Source organism: Schistocerca cancellata, chromosome 6, assembly GCF_023864275.1.
Source record: "Schistocerca cancellata isolate TAMUIC-IGC-003103 chromosome 6, iqSchCanc2.1, whole genome shotgun sequence".
NCBI classification, from domain to species: Eukaryota; Metazoa; Arthropoda; class Insecta; order Orthoptera; family Acrididae; genus Schistocerca; species Schistocerca cancellata.
Genome location: NC_064631.1, coordinates 51,958,891 through 51,975,042, shown reverse-complemented (window position 1 = coordinate 51,975,042; position 16,152 = coordinate 51,958,891). Strand labels below are relative to the sequence as shown.

At 45.0% G+C, this 16,152-nt stretch overlaps 1 protein-coding gene across 4 annotated transcripts in view; it reads left to right on the top strand.

Annotated features, from left to right (window-relative positions):
• Nucleotides 1-16,152, top strand: part of LOC126191140 (inactive dipeptidyl peptidase 10) — a 1,759,372-nt gene that overhangs the window by 658,432 nt on the left and 1,084,788 nt on the right. The window lies entirely within an intron of this gene.

Genomic DNA, 16,152 nt, shown 5'->3' with positions numbered 1-16,152 from the left:
TATAACATACACCGTACAGTTAAAAGGAAGTCACACTTGATCAAGGTCCGCGTCACTTTCCATTTTTGACCAGACATAACGTCTGAGAAAAGAAAGAAATAATAATAATAATAATAATAATAATAATAATACTGTGTGTGTACAGCACTATAGTACCCTTCGACAGTGTGACCCAATAGGAATGACCAGTACTCACGTATATGACAGGAATTATCATTAATAGCAAAAAAGTAGTCTGGTAAACATGGCCTCAGAAACGCATACCGTAAGAGCTATGAGGACTTCTTCATCTTTGATGATGTGAATCAAATCTCTCCTATTGCAGGCTCCTTGCTTTTCATGTTTTGGGAGGAGACAGAATGGACCTAAACAAGAGAAAATTGTTTAGTTACATGGGCTCTCGAATGCGTAACTTAAGCACTATGGGCACTTGTTCAATACAAGAGATGTTTTTCACACCAGCGAAGATGAACCAGTGCTCATAACATTATATAAGCATTTTACAGCCTGTATTTGTGGGACTTTTTTTTCTTTTCTTGTTCCATACTTCCACTTCTGAGAATATGGAAAGCAAAGAGCTTACACTAGAAGATATGTGTTTCTCAGTATCGAAGACGAAGAAGTGCTGATAGCTCGTAAGCTACTCATTTTAGAACACATGTCTATTACGCTTCTTTTGGCTTAAAATTATTAGTCCTGTCATATTCCTAAATGTTCAGGATTACTCCTGGGACACCCTGCATACTTAATGGTGTGTCGTTCTGTCAGTTAGTTTAAGTTTCCAAGTGAGCAACGAAGCAATATGTTTTTTCTGCATAGACAATCGACAACTTGGAGAAGACATTTTCATGAAATGTATGCATTTGTTACATATTCACACATCAAAAAGTTTTTCATCACGCCGGTTCCCAGGCGTTGTCTGTACCATTGACTGTTCAGAGATGTCAGTAAACCCGCCGAAGGATGTAAACAACCATGGTCCGACAGCCAATCAGTTCCAGTCATCCCACCAGGAAGGAGGTACACGGCTCGTCCCTGGTTCAGCCATGCCTAGACGGTCAATACCGCGGTTCGGTCGCGTCCGCATTGTTACTTTAGCACAGTGACTTGCTACACAGAAATGAGAATGTAAAACAACCTAGTATGAAAAATATTTCCTTAGCGACTAACTGTTACAGCTCGAGAAACTATAAGGTTAATATAAATGAAAATATGATACACGATTCGTATGAGGAATGAACACAAAATGCAGTGAAACAATATTTTCTACACTGAGTTCTTGACGCACGCAGGAGCGAAAGCATTATTTTAGCACATGCGCGTTCTTATTTAGCGGTAATGAATTATGAGTGGAGTTACACATGACAAAAAGACGGTAAAATTATCGGTCACACGTCACAAAGGTAAACATGTCTCATCAAGGGAAGTTTCCAGGCGTCTCGGATATGGAGGAGATACAGAGAGACAGGAACTGTCGACGACAAGCCTCGTTGAGGCCGCCAAAGGGCTACTACTGCAGTGGATTACCGCTACCTACGGATTATGGCTCGGAGGAACCCTGACAGCAACGCCACCATATTGAATAATGCTTTTCGTGTAGCCACAAGACGTCGTATTACGATTCAAACTTTGCGCAACAGGATGCAATGGGTGCAACTTCACACCCGACGTCCATGGCGAGGTCCATCTTTGCAACCACGACACCATGCAGCGAAGTACAGATAGACCCAACAACATGCCGAATGGACCGCTGAGGATTGGTATCACGTTCTCTTCACCGATGAATGTCGCATTTGCCTTCAACCAGACAATCGTCGGAGACGTGTTTGGAGGCAACCCGGTCACGCTGATCACCTTAGACACACGGTCAGCGAGTGCAGCAAGGTGGAGGTTACCTGCTGTTTTGGGGTGACATTATGTGGTGCCGACGTACGCCGCTGGTGGTCAAGGAAGGCTCCGTAACGGCTGTGCGATACGTGAATGTCATCCTCCGACCGGCAATGAAACCATATCGGCAGCATATTGGCGAGACATCAGTCTTCATGGACGACAATTTGCGCCCCCATCGTGCACATCTTGTGAATAACTTCCTTCAGAATAATGACATCGCTCGACTAGAGTGGCCAGCATGTGCTCCAGACATGAACCCTATCGAACATGCCTGGGATAGGTAGAACAGAGATGTTTATGGACGACGTGGCCCAGCAACCACGCTGACGGATCGACGCCGAATCACCGTTGAGGAGTGGGGCAATCTGGACCAACAGTGCCTTGATGAACTTTTGGATAGTATGCATCAGTGCAAGAGTACGTGCTACTGGGTATTAGAGGTACCGGTATGTACAGCAATCTGGACCATCACCTCTGAAGGTCTCGCTGTATGGTGGTACAATATGCAATGTGTGTTTTCGTCAACAATAAAAGGGGCAGAAATGATGTTTAAGTTGATCTCTGTTCCATTTTTCTGTACAGGTTCCGGAACTCTCGGAACCAAGGTGATGCAAAACTTCTTTTGATGTGTGTATGTTTCACTTTTACCATGACCAATGTATGGTACAAGACACAATGTTTGTGTGTAGTGGGCGAATTATGTGAGAAACATGTAATCTACGTCATACTAGTAACTGAGAAAAAATTATTATTGATAACTTACATAGTGGATAGTAATCTTAAATAACTACGGTAATAGTAAAGATCTTTTAAAAATGATTTAGTTTATAGAGTGAATCACTATGAAATCCTTTTGTATTTAGCCCTCAGAAAATTTCATTTTAACCCTCAGGTTAATTTAGCCCCAGGTTGGGAACCACTGGAATAGGCACTCACACATTCTAATCATTTCTGTTTCTAGTATCTCAGTGTACATGTTAGACTTCATTTTAGTGTTTAGCCAGTGAGTGATGATGTTTGGTTTGTGTGGCACGCAACTGCGTGGTCATCAGCGCCCATACAAAATCCCAGTTTTTTCACGTTCCAATTTTGTACACAATCCAATTGAGCCACTTGCACGAATGATGATGATGATGATGATGATGATGATGATGATGATGTTGAAATGATAAGGACAACACAAACACCCAGTCCCGCCTGTTTATGTCTGGGTGTTAGAGCAAGTTTCCGCAGTCGTCTCTTGAATGTAAGATGTTTGTCATGTGACAATAGTTATCGTACACGTCTGGCAGTTACTAGCAACTGTAATTCAGCAACAAGTTGAGATGAATAACGGTTTGTCACCCTCGCTTTGCGCAGATGTAGCCGTTTCGGTGCCTAAATTTTCTCAGAATTTTTCTGTTCTGTCCTCATCCTACGCTCAACCTAACGAAATTAACAATCACTGTTCTTGAACGGTTCAGCGTCTTGGCCTTTCGACGATTAGAGAGTCTCATTTCCGTGTGCACACCAATTTTTGCTTTTTCGTCAAATAGTAACTGTTTCACGCGTGGCGTTGTCACAATCTTGGTTTATGGATACATAGCGTTGACATCTGCCCCGATATATCGGGACTGTCCCCGTCATGGACGTTCTTGGCCCGACACCATGACAAGACCCAATTTTGTTCCCGTTTTACAAAACAGCGTAACGAGCTTGACTCAAGTAAATTATGAAATCTGTTAGCGCAACATGTAACTACAGCCTCTGTTACTTTCATTTATGTCAACAAGTTTATGTTGACAATGACGCCTCACAGATGGCGTTGCATGTTGCCTATCCTTTATCGACGATGCAAGCACCTTCTAGATGTAGCCCCATCATTCGGGAAAATACCAGATTTCTCCAGTAGTACTGGCCTGGAATTATTTAAGCAGCGCCAAGCGGAAGAATCGGGCAGTTCCTATTTCGATAGCGATCTGATAAGACGATTCTTTCTATGTGTAATAGCAACAACGAGTGCAAGTTTGCCTTTTAAACTACAACCTGAGTTGGATGGAGTTTTATAAATACATAAAACGAGAAAAAGGGCTTGCTGGAAAAGGTGGAATCTTCCGACAAATATAGTGGACCAACTACTTCTGTTGTAACTGAGCCCATATACGAGGGCAGTTCAATAAGTAATGCAACACATTTTTTTTTCTGAAACAGGGGTTATTTTATTCAGCATTGAAATACGCCAGGTTATTCCCCAATCTTTTAGCTACACAACACTATTTTTCAACGTAATCTCCATTCAGTGATACGGCCTTACGCCACCTTGAAATGAGGGCCTGTATGCCTGCACGGTACCATTCCACTGGTCGATGTCGGAGCCAACGTCGTACTGCATCAATAACTTCTTCATCATCCGCATAGTGCCTCCCACGGATTGCGTCCTTCATTGGGCCTAACATATGGAAATCCGACGGTGCGAGATCGGGGCTGTAGGGTGCATGAGGAAGAACAGTCCACTGAAGTTTTGTGAGCTCCTCTCGGGTGCGAAGACTTGTGTGAGGCCTTGCGTTGTCATGAAGAAGGAGAAGTTCGTTCAGATTTTTGTGCCTACGAACACGCTGAAGTCGTTTCTTCAATTTCTGAAGAGTAGCACAATACACTTCAGAGTTGATCGTTTGACCATGGGGAAGGACATCGAACAGAATAACCCCTTCAGCGTCCCAGAAGACTGTAACCATGACTTTACCGGCTGAGGGTATGGCTTTAAACTTTTTCTTGGTAGGGGAGTGGGTGTTGCGCCACTCCATTGATTGCCGTTTTGTTTCAGGTTCGAAGTGATGAACCCATGTTTCATCGCCTGTAACAATCTTTGACAAGAAATTGTCACCCTCAGCCACATGACGAGCAAGCAATTCCGCACAGATGGTTCTCCTTTGCTCTTTATGGTGTTCGGTTAGACAACGAGGGACCCAGCGGGAACAAACCTTTGAACATCCCAACTGGTGAACAATTGTGACAGCACTACCAACAGAGATGTCAAGTTGAACACTGAGTTGTTTGATGGTGATCCGTCGATCATCTCGAACGAGTGTGTTCGCACGCTCCGCCATTGCAGGAGTCACAGCTGTGCACGGCCGGCCCGCACGCGGGAGATCAGACAGTCTTGTTTGACCTTGCGGCGATGATGACACACGCTTTGCCCAACGACTCACCGTGCTTTTGTCCACTGCCAGATCACCGTAGACACTCTGCAAGCGCCTATGAATATCTGAGATGCCATGGTTTTCCGCCAAAAGAAACTCGATCACTGCCTGTTGTTTGCAACGCACATCCGTTACAGACGCCATTTTAACAGCTCCGTACAGCGCTGCCACCTGTCGGAAGTCAATGAATCTATACGAGACGAAGCGGGAATGTTTGAAAATATTCCACAAGAAATTTCCGGCTTTTTCAACCAAAATTGGCCGAGAAAAAAAATGTGTTGCATTACTTATTGAACTGCCCTCGTAGCTGTGTTCCAAATAAAAAATAATTATATTAAATACAATTTTTACATCATTTCTACACCTCCATCTCAAGGTGTCCCGACAAGGGTCCCAGCTAGACATACAATCCCTATGTATACAACAGGCGTGTCACTGACGGCGTCTGTTTCCTATCCGCGTAAAAACACGAAGCACACACTAACACCCCATAGAGCCAACTGCCTTAATACCGAGTTCCACGCTTTACCACTTCTATCGTTAATGTCTTGTTATATGCTCCACTACTCCACTACTGTCATCAAACGCGATACCATTTGACTGCATTTACCGGGTGCCGCACTACTGCATGTATTCATGCCTTTATATTGATGTCTACTACTTTATTCGTAATTTTCTTCATCAGAAAAGGGAGGAGTCTCGTTTTAAGTATCGGAACAAATGTGTAGCGGAAGACTTTGCAGCTATACGTAACACAGAGTTTTGAGTTAAAATCTCAAACGCTGTAAAAGTAGCTAAATACAGGACACAGTTCGGGTTGAAACCGCAGGTATCCTGCGGCAGGAATTGTATCTAAAGTGCACGAACTTTGCACAGGAAATTAGAAGCAGTGGGGAGTTATCCATAGATCCCAAATCGAAATGATGTCTTGCTAATACTAATAACACCTAAAACAAAAGTAATGTTGTGATGATACAGGCAAAATTTAATTACAACACAAGGGACAATTATTAATTGGAACTGAGCAGTAGACGTTAGTATCGCTGTGTACATGAGCCATCAAGACAACAAGAGCCATGTAATTATAGGGAAGAATGATCCGAAGGAACAACTGAAAGAATAAAGGGTGGTTGCAGCGAGTGCGAAAGAAATAAGACGACGTTAGTTACTGGTGGATACGCAAGGCAGACATAGCGATGCATCACGGGTACCAGCTCTCACCAAATGCGTCGGGTGCACGACCGAAAAATTAAGGAAAACCAGGTAATTAGTAGCTAAACAAGGACTGCGGCATTAATCCAGATTTTTTTTTTAGAGTCGGGTTGCACGAACCGAGAGAAGCAAGGACGCATTCCAGACGCTTTCCCCTCTTACGCGCTAATACGGAAACAATGAAACATTTGTCGCGACTGCCGTCGAGAAACAATAGCACTAATTGCGCTTTTGAGTATTCACGTCTGCGCGAGGTTCTGACGCGGACCGAGAGGGGCGAAATAGAATGCCAAGTCATCCCCCGCGAAAGAACCGTTCCCCCCCCCCTCCTTCCCCCTCCCCGCCTCCCCAGCCATGCGAAACTTTGCAAACGAGGCGCCAGGTGGAAAACCGGGCTTTTGTGTCACAGTGTGGTGAGAGGGGTTGGAGGCCGAAGGGGTGGGAAGCACAAATGATTCGCGAGCTCGCAGTTAAATGGTGCAGGCGAGACCTGCAAAGGTCAGACTGCGATTCAAACTTGGAGAGAGAGAGAAAGAAAGATAGGGAGATAGAGAGAGAGACAGAGACAGAGAGAGAGAGAAGCTCTTGTCACCAACTGCACGTTTCTGCAGCAACGCATTTTTTGCGAGAGTGCAGCCAAGACGGAAGAGCACCACTGCACTAATAGGTTTCTTTTGAGGTCTTCGTCGCTTAGCTGTCTTACATTCTGAATACAAGCGTAAGTAACCACGCGCGGCACATTGTATGCGAGCAAGCGGCAGTGCCATTTCTTTCAAATGAGGGCAAGAGTCTTATTCCTCAAGCAGCAGTGTCAAGATATAAAACAGAAAATGAAACTGTTGCTAAGTTTCTTAATACACTCCTGGAAATTGAAATAAGAACACCGTGAATTCATTGTCCCAAGAAGGGGAAACTTTATTGACACATTCCTGGGGTCAGATACATCACATGATCACACTGACAGAACCACAGGCACATAGACACAGGCAACAGAGCATGCACAATGTCGGCACTAGTACAGTGTATATCCACCTTTCGCAGCAATGCAGGCTGCTATTCTCCCATGGAGACGATTGTAGAGATGCTGGATATAGTCCTGTGGAACGGCTTGCCATGCCATTTCCACCTGGCGCCTCACTTGGACCAGCGTTCGTGCTGGACGTGCAGACCGCGTGAGACGACGCTTCATCCAGTCCCAAACATGCTCAATGGGGGACAGATCCGGAGATCTTGCTGGCCAGGGTAGTTGACTTACACCTTCTAGAGCACGTTGGGTGGCACGGGATACACGCGGACGTGCATTGTCCTGTTGGAACAGCAAGTTCCCTTGCCGGTCTAGGAATGGTACAATGATGGGTTCGATGACGGTTTGGATGTACCGTGCACTATTCAGTGTCCCCTCGACGATCACCAGTGGTGTACGGCCAGTGTAGGAGATCGCTCCCCACACCATGATGCCGAGTGTTGGCCCTGTGTACCTCGGTCGTATGCAGTCCTGATTGTGGCGCTCACCTGCACGGCGCCAAACACGCATACGACCATCATTGGCACCAAGGCAGAAGCGACTCTCATCGCTGAAGACGACACGTCTCCATTCGTCCCTCCATTCACGCCTGTCGCGACACCACTGGAGGCGGTACGTCCACCCGGCCTCCCGCATGCCCACTATACGCCCTCGCTCAAAGTCCGTCAACTGCACATACGGTTCACGTCCACGCTGTCGCGGCATGCTACCAGTGTTAAAGACTGCGATGGAGCTCCGTATGCCACGGCAAACTGGCTGACACTGACGGCGGCGGTGCACAAATGCTGCGCAGCTAGCGCCATTCGACGGCCAACACCGCGGTTCCTGGTGTGTCCGCTGTGCCGTGCGTGTGATCATTGCTTGTACAGCCCTCTCGCAGTGTCCGGAGCAAGTATGGTGGGTCTGACACACCGGTGTCAATGTGTTCTTTTTTCCATTTCCAAGAGTGTATATGAAACTCCATTACCCTCTGTGTTTGAGCGTTATTGGTTAAATCATCATCGGTCTGTCGTCCTTTTTTCTGTAGATCCTTCCGCTATTTCACTCATCATCTATCTTGGGTGCCGTAACAACGATATCTGAGAATAATAGAATAATTTAACCCGCAATCTGCGATCGGAACATAGCAGTTTTGTTGAATTTACTGGTTTCGATCATATGCGGTCGTCTTCCGACTACCATTTGTAGCTTATTCGAAACTGTGCTCCGCTCCCGCCATCAAAAAGTGCTTCAAAGAAGCTTCCATTGTTACAGAAACCTGTGCCGGTATGTACAGACATTAACAGGAAATTCAGTTTACAGATGGGAACAATCTACTGGGTCTCAGTATCAGACTATTGATAATTAGCGTGGTTACCTTTTCGGTTCATTTTTCTGTATCAACGTTCGCTTGTTCATCGTCTCATTGTCTAGGAGGCTGATTTGGTTTCTCGCATACATTACATTTATTGATGATTTTGGGAGGGATGAAAAGTTGTCACTTGTTTCGTATTGCAAGGTTTAATGGTGGCTGATACACTTCATTTGCTAAAAACTTTACATCGTGGATAAAGAAAACAGTATGCACATCTCACAACACATCTTGTTGTGTAGAGCCTTTGTCAATTATCTGTCAAGATTGGTTTACTTCGTCTACAAATGTGTGTTTGAACATGAGCCTACTACATTACTTTTTGCGCAACAAAATTTTAAATCACAGGAAACTATATTTTGGTGTCGTTGTACTGTACAGGATTTTTAAAAATAGTTGCGTCACATGTCTGGCGGTGATAAATCACTTCGTGGTGAACAACTTTTGTAACGGACAAAACGTACACTGACGCTGTCCTACGAAAGTAGGCCTCTTTTATGCGGCTATGCCCCTCAGGGACTGCAGGAATTCTACTTTGTGTGTGTTCCAGTTGTTGCCAACTGTGCAGTTATCTGCTTCGGGGGCCGGCGAATTCTGTAATAAGGTACCTAGAGAAGCAGGAAGTGTCAGCTAACATTTTGTTTATAACAAAGGTTGTTCATGATATTGTTCACCCGTAGAAGTTTGACGCAAAGACTCTGAAACGTAAACTATATTTTGTGGCAGCATTCAAAATTGAACAAGCTAATTATTCTTCATTTTGAACCAACAGTAAACCGACGTCAACAGTAATAGTTCAGGTACACATGCCGTAGACACTAGCAGAAGATGAAAAAACAGAATATGTTAAAAATGGCTCTGAGCTCTGTGGGACTTAACATCTGAGGTCATCAGTCCCCTAGAACTCAGAACTACTTAAACCTAACTAACCTAACGACATCACACACATCCATGCCCGAGGCAGGATTCGAACCTGCAACCGTAGCAATCGCGCGGTTCCGGACTGAAGCGCCTAGATGCGCTCAGCCACGACGGCCTGCACAGAATATGTATATGAGAATATTGAACAGACGGGTGAGTATGTAGAAGGGGGTGATGATCTAATAATCGTGGTGGATTTGAATGCAGTAATAGGGGAAGAAATAGTAGAAAGAGTTACAGGAGAATATGGGTTTGGCAGCACAAACGAGAGAAGAGAAAGACTGCGTTCCGCAATAAATTTGCTAGTAATGGCGAATGCACTGTTCAAAAATCAAATGGCGAAGGGGTGTACCTGGAAAATGGCTGGAGATGTGGAGACTATGGATGAAGATTTTGGAATGCATACAACAAACAATGGAGGATATAAGGTGCAAGTGCTACTCCGAGACGAAGAGGCTGGCGCAAGAGACGAATTGGTAGCGGGCCGCATCGAACCCACTTGATGATGATGCAGTTCAGAAATGGGAATAATTATACACTCCTGGAAATGGAAAAAAGAACACATTGACACCGGTGTGTCAGACCCACCATACTTGCTCCGGACACTGCGAGAGAGCTGTACAAGCAATGATGACACGCACGGCACAGCGGACACACCAGGAACCGCGGTGTTGACCGTCGAATGGCGCTAGTTGCGCAGCATTTGTGCTTCGCCGCCGTCAGTGTCAGCCAGTTTGCCGTGGCATACGGAGCTCCATCGCAGTCTTTAACACTGGTAGCATGCCGCGACAGCGTGGACGTGAACCGTATGTGCGGTTGACGGACTTTGAGCGAGGGCGTATAGTGGGCATGCGGGAGGCCGGGTGGACGTACCGCCGAATTGCTCAACACGTGGGGCGTGAGGTCTCCACAGTACATCGATGTTGTCGCCAGTGGTCGGCGGAAGGTGCACGTGCCCGTCGACCTGGGACCGGACCGCAGCGACGCACGGATGCACGCCAAGACCGTAGGATCCTACGCAGTGCCGTAGGGGACCGCACCGCCACTTCCCAGCAAATTAGGGACACTGTTGCTCCTGGGGTATCGGCGAGGACCATTCGCAACCGTCTCCATGAAGCTGGGCTACGGTCCCGCACACCGTTAGGCCGTCTTCCGCTCACGCCCCAACATCGTGCAGCCCGCCTCCAGTGGTGTCGCGACAGGCGTGAATGGAGGGACGAATAGAGACGTGTCGTCTTCAGCGATGAGAGTCACTTCTGCCTTGGTGCCAATGATGGTCGTATGCGTGTTTGGCGCCGTGCAAGTGAGCGCCACAATCAGGACTGCATACGACCGAGGCACACAGGGCCAACACCCGGCATCATGGTGAGGGGAGCGATCTCCTACACTGGCCGTACACCACTGGTGATCGTCGAGGGGACACTGAATAGTGCACGGTACATCCAAACCGTCATCGAACCCATCGTTCTACCATTCCTAGACCGGCAAGGGAACTTGCTGTTCCAACAGGACAATGCACGTCCGCATGTATCCCGTGCCACCCAACGTGCTCTAGAAGGTGTAAGTCAACTACCCTGGCCAGCAAGATCTCCGGATCTGTCCCCCATTGAGAATGTTTGGGACTGGATGAAGCGTCGTCTCACGCGGTCTGCACGTCCAGCATGGCAAGCCGTTCCACAGGACTACATCCAGCATCTCTACGATCGTCTCCATGGGAGAATAGCAGCCTGCATTGCTGCGAAAGGTGGATATACACTGCACTAGTGCCGACATTGTGCATGCTCTGTTGCCTGTGTCTATGTGCCTGTGGTTCTGTCAGTGTGATCATGTGATGTATCTGACCCCAGGTATGTGTCAATAAAGTTTCCCCTTCCTGGGACAATGAATTCACGGTGTTCTTATTTCAATTTCCAGGAGTGTAGTTCTATAGGTAACAGCGATGAAAGCATACTTCCTTGTAGTGTTCTACCCTTTCTAATTCTTCTGAATATATGCTGCACGTCTAACGTACAGGTAACTGATGGTTATTCAGCTGTTGACTTTTGACACGATGATCGCTAACAACTGTTGAGAGACATAATGTAAAACTTTGAGATGAATACTTCACACATCCAAGTGACCTGCTGATACAGCGTGACGCGCAGGACGCTAACATAGGAGAGAGGGATCTGTGTCATATCCGGATGGAATCCGTACTGAAGATTAATGCCCGTTGGTCTAGTACACCGCACAGCCTGATCTGGTTTTCAGGACTGTTATCACGCTCGAAATGCTGGGCTGGTTCCCACTCTGAGCCACAGGAAACACGATACACAAACAGTTAAAGTGCAATAATACGCACAACAAAGTACACACTATTCACAGACATGCCGGACACGACTACCCTCCAGTAGGTTGCCTTGACGGCTGTGATATCAGGATGGCACCTTGATACAAAATTAAAATAAAAATCAATTTACCAAATCATGATAAACGAGGTGTGTCCTCTCTTGATTCTTACGCGGTTCGTAACATAACAAGGGCGTAAACTGTTTCGTTCTAATGACTATTATAAACATTTTAATTAACTCTTATGTCGTACGAGTTGAGCTTCCTCAAACACACTAATCTCTCATAAGGAAGGGGTGAAATTAGTCACGTCGTTTTTATCACACTCGCTAATCGTGTGTGCAACATCGTGTGAGCCAACATCAAGTTTTCCTATCAGGCCAAGAAGTCTATAAAACCTATCTTCTGATCAGCAAAACGGGTGTCACCATGAGCTAGCTACGACTGCACAGTGGCGATTCACATATTGGGATCCCTGTGTTATAAATCAGAACAATCCTTTCTTTTCTCAAAATAAGCCTGAAAAAATATCTTTTAGATAAATATAAAGGGAGGTCGATCGCGTGGAGGATGGGACAATAGCAGATCACATACAAAAAATCTGGAGGTTTTAACAAACAAACTTTTATCACTTCAGTCACTGCTGACGTGATACTTGTACAATATTAATTATGAATAGTCTCTGAAAACACATTGAGCTATTTAATCACTACCTTAGGCATGGATATCAGCATGAATGTCTTATGATACCATTAGGATGTGGACTTCCGGAATCTGTAGAGGAAAAATAATTCTGTTACACAAATTTATGTAATCATAATACAAAAGAAATTACAGGTAGCTTCTACTCACTAAATTAGACTACGAAGCCCTCATGATCTGACAGGGCCAAGCTGCAGGATGGAAGTCAAGTTCAGAGTCTTCTGGCAAAAATGTATTACTGGGAACACGACCACGTAATCAGGTGTTCGTTTTAGTCCCAACAATTTGGTCTGTTGAATGGGATCACTCTCCAACAGAACAGCATTGTTTTCTTTACACATGGGTGACGATCGACAGCAAGAGCCAGTTCAAAATAAGGGACAAATGAACATGAAACCAGGCCAAAATCAATCAATACTATCAATAAATCGTTGAAATTTATTACACAAATGAGTAGTTGAGGACTTTGCTCAATTTCAGCAAAGCACTGGGGTGAGGAGGGGCGGAGGGGAAGGGGGTCATCACTCGAATCACATGGATCTGATTATTCTACAAAAATAACTCAGAAACCCCTCACTTCGATGAATTTAATACATCGTGAGCAGATGCATATTAATTTCAGGGCGACATGGATAAAGCTAACAAACAGATGAGCTGAAAGTAAAAGGTTAGTTCTGGGCCAGACAAAGGCACAATTATAATTCCACGCATTTTACCGATATTTAATTCAATAAGACCACGGACTACACAGATAACCTTCTGAGCAAGTAGTTGAAATAAGCGAGTGTTTCCCTAACAGAAATCAACATTCAATCTTCATAAAACAACCTGAACTTACTGTGACCCGAAGAACAGTGACACTCACAGGTTGGTGGTGGGTATAGGAGTATCCCAAAAAAGGCCAACGATTGCCCATTGGGTAGTGCGGTCTATTCTTTTTTTTTTTTTTTTTTTTTTTTTTTTAGCATGGCGAGAGGCGCCCTGACTAGAACTGGCGAATTCCGTGAACTGGAAAAAAGCAGGGAAACTCTGAATCCGCAGTAAGCTACACTGCTGGATATCTGTGGAGAAACCTTATGAAGTTGGTACTGTTTTACTGTGAAGAAATAGAGTTCTGATATCGAGGTGAAATAAAAAGGTCGCTCCAGTGTTTTCCTTTTCCAAGTATTTAATCAGACAACACGACAGTATCTACGAGACATTTCAAAAAGATAACGAGAGATGATGACTGAAAGAAATATCAAATGGGCCATACGAGAACCCTTTAAATGAAAACAGCACATCTTGTAGGACGGGTAAACGCTAGGAAAGAGAGACTTCTAAGTTTTTCATTCTGGAAAGAACTGCGGTGTCAAGCAAAGGAAGATAAAATTTCACACGCAGTCGATTTCAGCATTATTACGGAAGGAGCTGTTGTTAAACTGTGCGAAACTGAAAAAAGGATTTCTCCGTGACCTGTTGAAGAAATCTTCCCAGTGCAGGCCCGAAGGGAAAGCACGTGTCACCTGAGCCAGAGTGGGAAGTCGTAGATTTGAAAATCGACTTTCAGAATGTGAATTTATTATGAGCTACCACCCCTAGGAATATATCCTTCGTCAAGGACATAAGGTTGATGTTCTGGCAGATGCCTGTAACATAACCAGGTCAACCAAAATAACGTTGTTTTTTGTTTTTTTTTTTTTTTTTTTTTTGTTGCCAGTCATGGATATCAGTTACTCAAAATGACAGTCACACGCGTTATTTATTTTGCCGCCAACCGGTTTCAACCCACGATGAGGTCATCTTCAGGGCAACTTACACAGTAAAGTTATAATATTAGTAAGTAATCATGAACGTCATCTACAAGCAATTAGAGTTACATAAATAAACAGATTTTTATACCCATTTGGTCGCTCGCTGGATTTGTCACCCTGCCTGTGCACGGTTGGCTCTCTGCATGAGCTTAAATAACGGCCAACAACACGTGGGCGAACGGTAACACCCTCCACGGTGGCCAACGGCAGTTACATGCTTAAGCAAGAAATCGTAAATTTTAAAGTTACAATGGGACAACAGTTACCTGAATTTTAAATAACTGTAAATTTCTCGAGATTTAATTAGTTATAATTATTTATTATATATTATGTTTTATATTACAACTGGAACAAACTTTAAAATAAATGATGCGAGTGTGACTGTCATTTTGAATAATTGATTATAAGTAAATTAATCGCTGTTATCTCCACACAACTATGTAGTCTAAAACTTTTGATATGAATTTCTTCTCGTCAGATGAAATATACTGCCCGATAAAAAAAGAAGGGGATGACGAAAGGAAGTTAAACTTCACTCGTTGAGGGCGTATGTGATGTTATTTCAGTGATTACAAACTCGAGTCACATTTACAAAGAAACTGGCAGTATGAGCCCGCTTGTCAGTACGACCAAAAGAGCCCCATTGACCTCAAGCATCCACTGATACGTTTCGAAGGGTGTCTTACAGATGGTCTCTTGAGAAAAGCTGGCGCACAACTTTTGAAATTTTTTGTATGTCCCTCCTTGTGACTGGAGGTCTGAGAGACTACAGCAGTTCACTATTGTAAGAAAATGAATCACCTACAGGCGTCCTTATGATGGCACTTACTGTAAGGCAACCATTTTGTTGCTTCACTGCACCATCTTCAGGCCTGAGGTGATGCTGGATGGCTTAACACCACCCGTATACACGATGCAGCAGTGGCCAACGTAACTGGTTTACGCAAACTGTAACTGTGATGCTGCCTCTCCAACCATCAGCTGTCTATTGTTGGAGAGACAACATCGCAGTTACAATAAATGGCATCATAAGGACATTTCTTTACAATTTCTGTAATCGGTCCTTGACATCCTGGACGCTGGCGCTGGGGCGGAGGAGAAGTCCGATGTGGCCCCACACATGTTCTATTGAGACAGATTTGGGGAACTTGCTGGCCACAGGCGTACCTCAATATCGCACAGACAGTTGATAGAGACACGTGTCATTTGTGAACGAGCATTGTCAAGCAGGAAGAGAGCACAACAACACTATCGCATGCGAGGTAACACAGGAGGACCCAGGATGTCCGTGACGTACCGTTTTGGTGTCAGAATTCAATTAGTACCATCCGTAACTTGAAGTCATACCCCTTGACGCCAGCAGTAACAGCAGTGTCTTTCCAAAACACTTCTTTTTCTTCTGGTCTTTTCCACCCCTGGTCTCCCATACTGGTAAAATGGAAATGTCGTGTGGCTAGGGCCTCCCGTCGGGTAGACCGTTCGCCTGGTGCAGGTCTTTCGATTTGACGCCACTTCGGCGACCTGCGCGTCGATGGGGATGAAATGATGATGATTAGGACAACACAACACCCAGTCCCAGAGCGGAGAAAATTTCCGACCCAGCCGGGAATCGAACCCGGGCCCTTAGGATTGACAGTCTGTCACGCTGACCACTCAGCTACCGGGACGGACTCCCATACTGGTGATATCCATTATTACCTGGTCGATCCATCTTCTTCTAGGTCGCCCTTTTCGCCTAACTGAATCGATCAT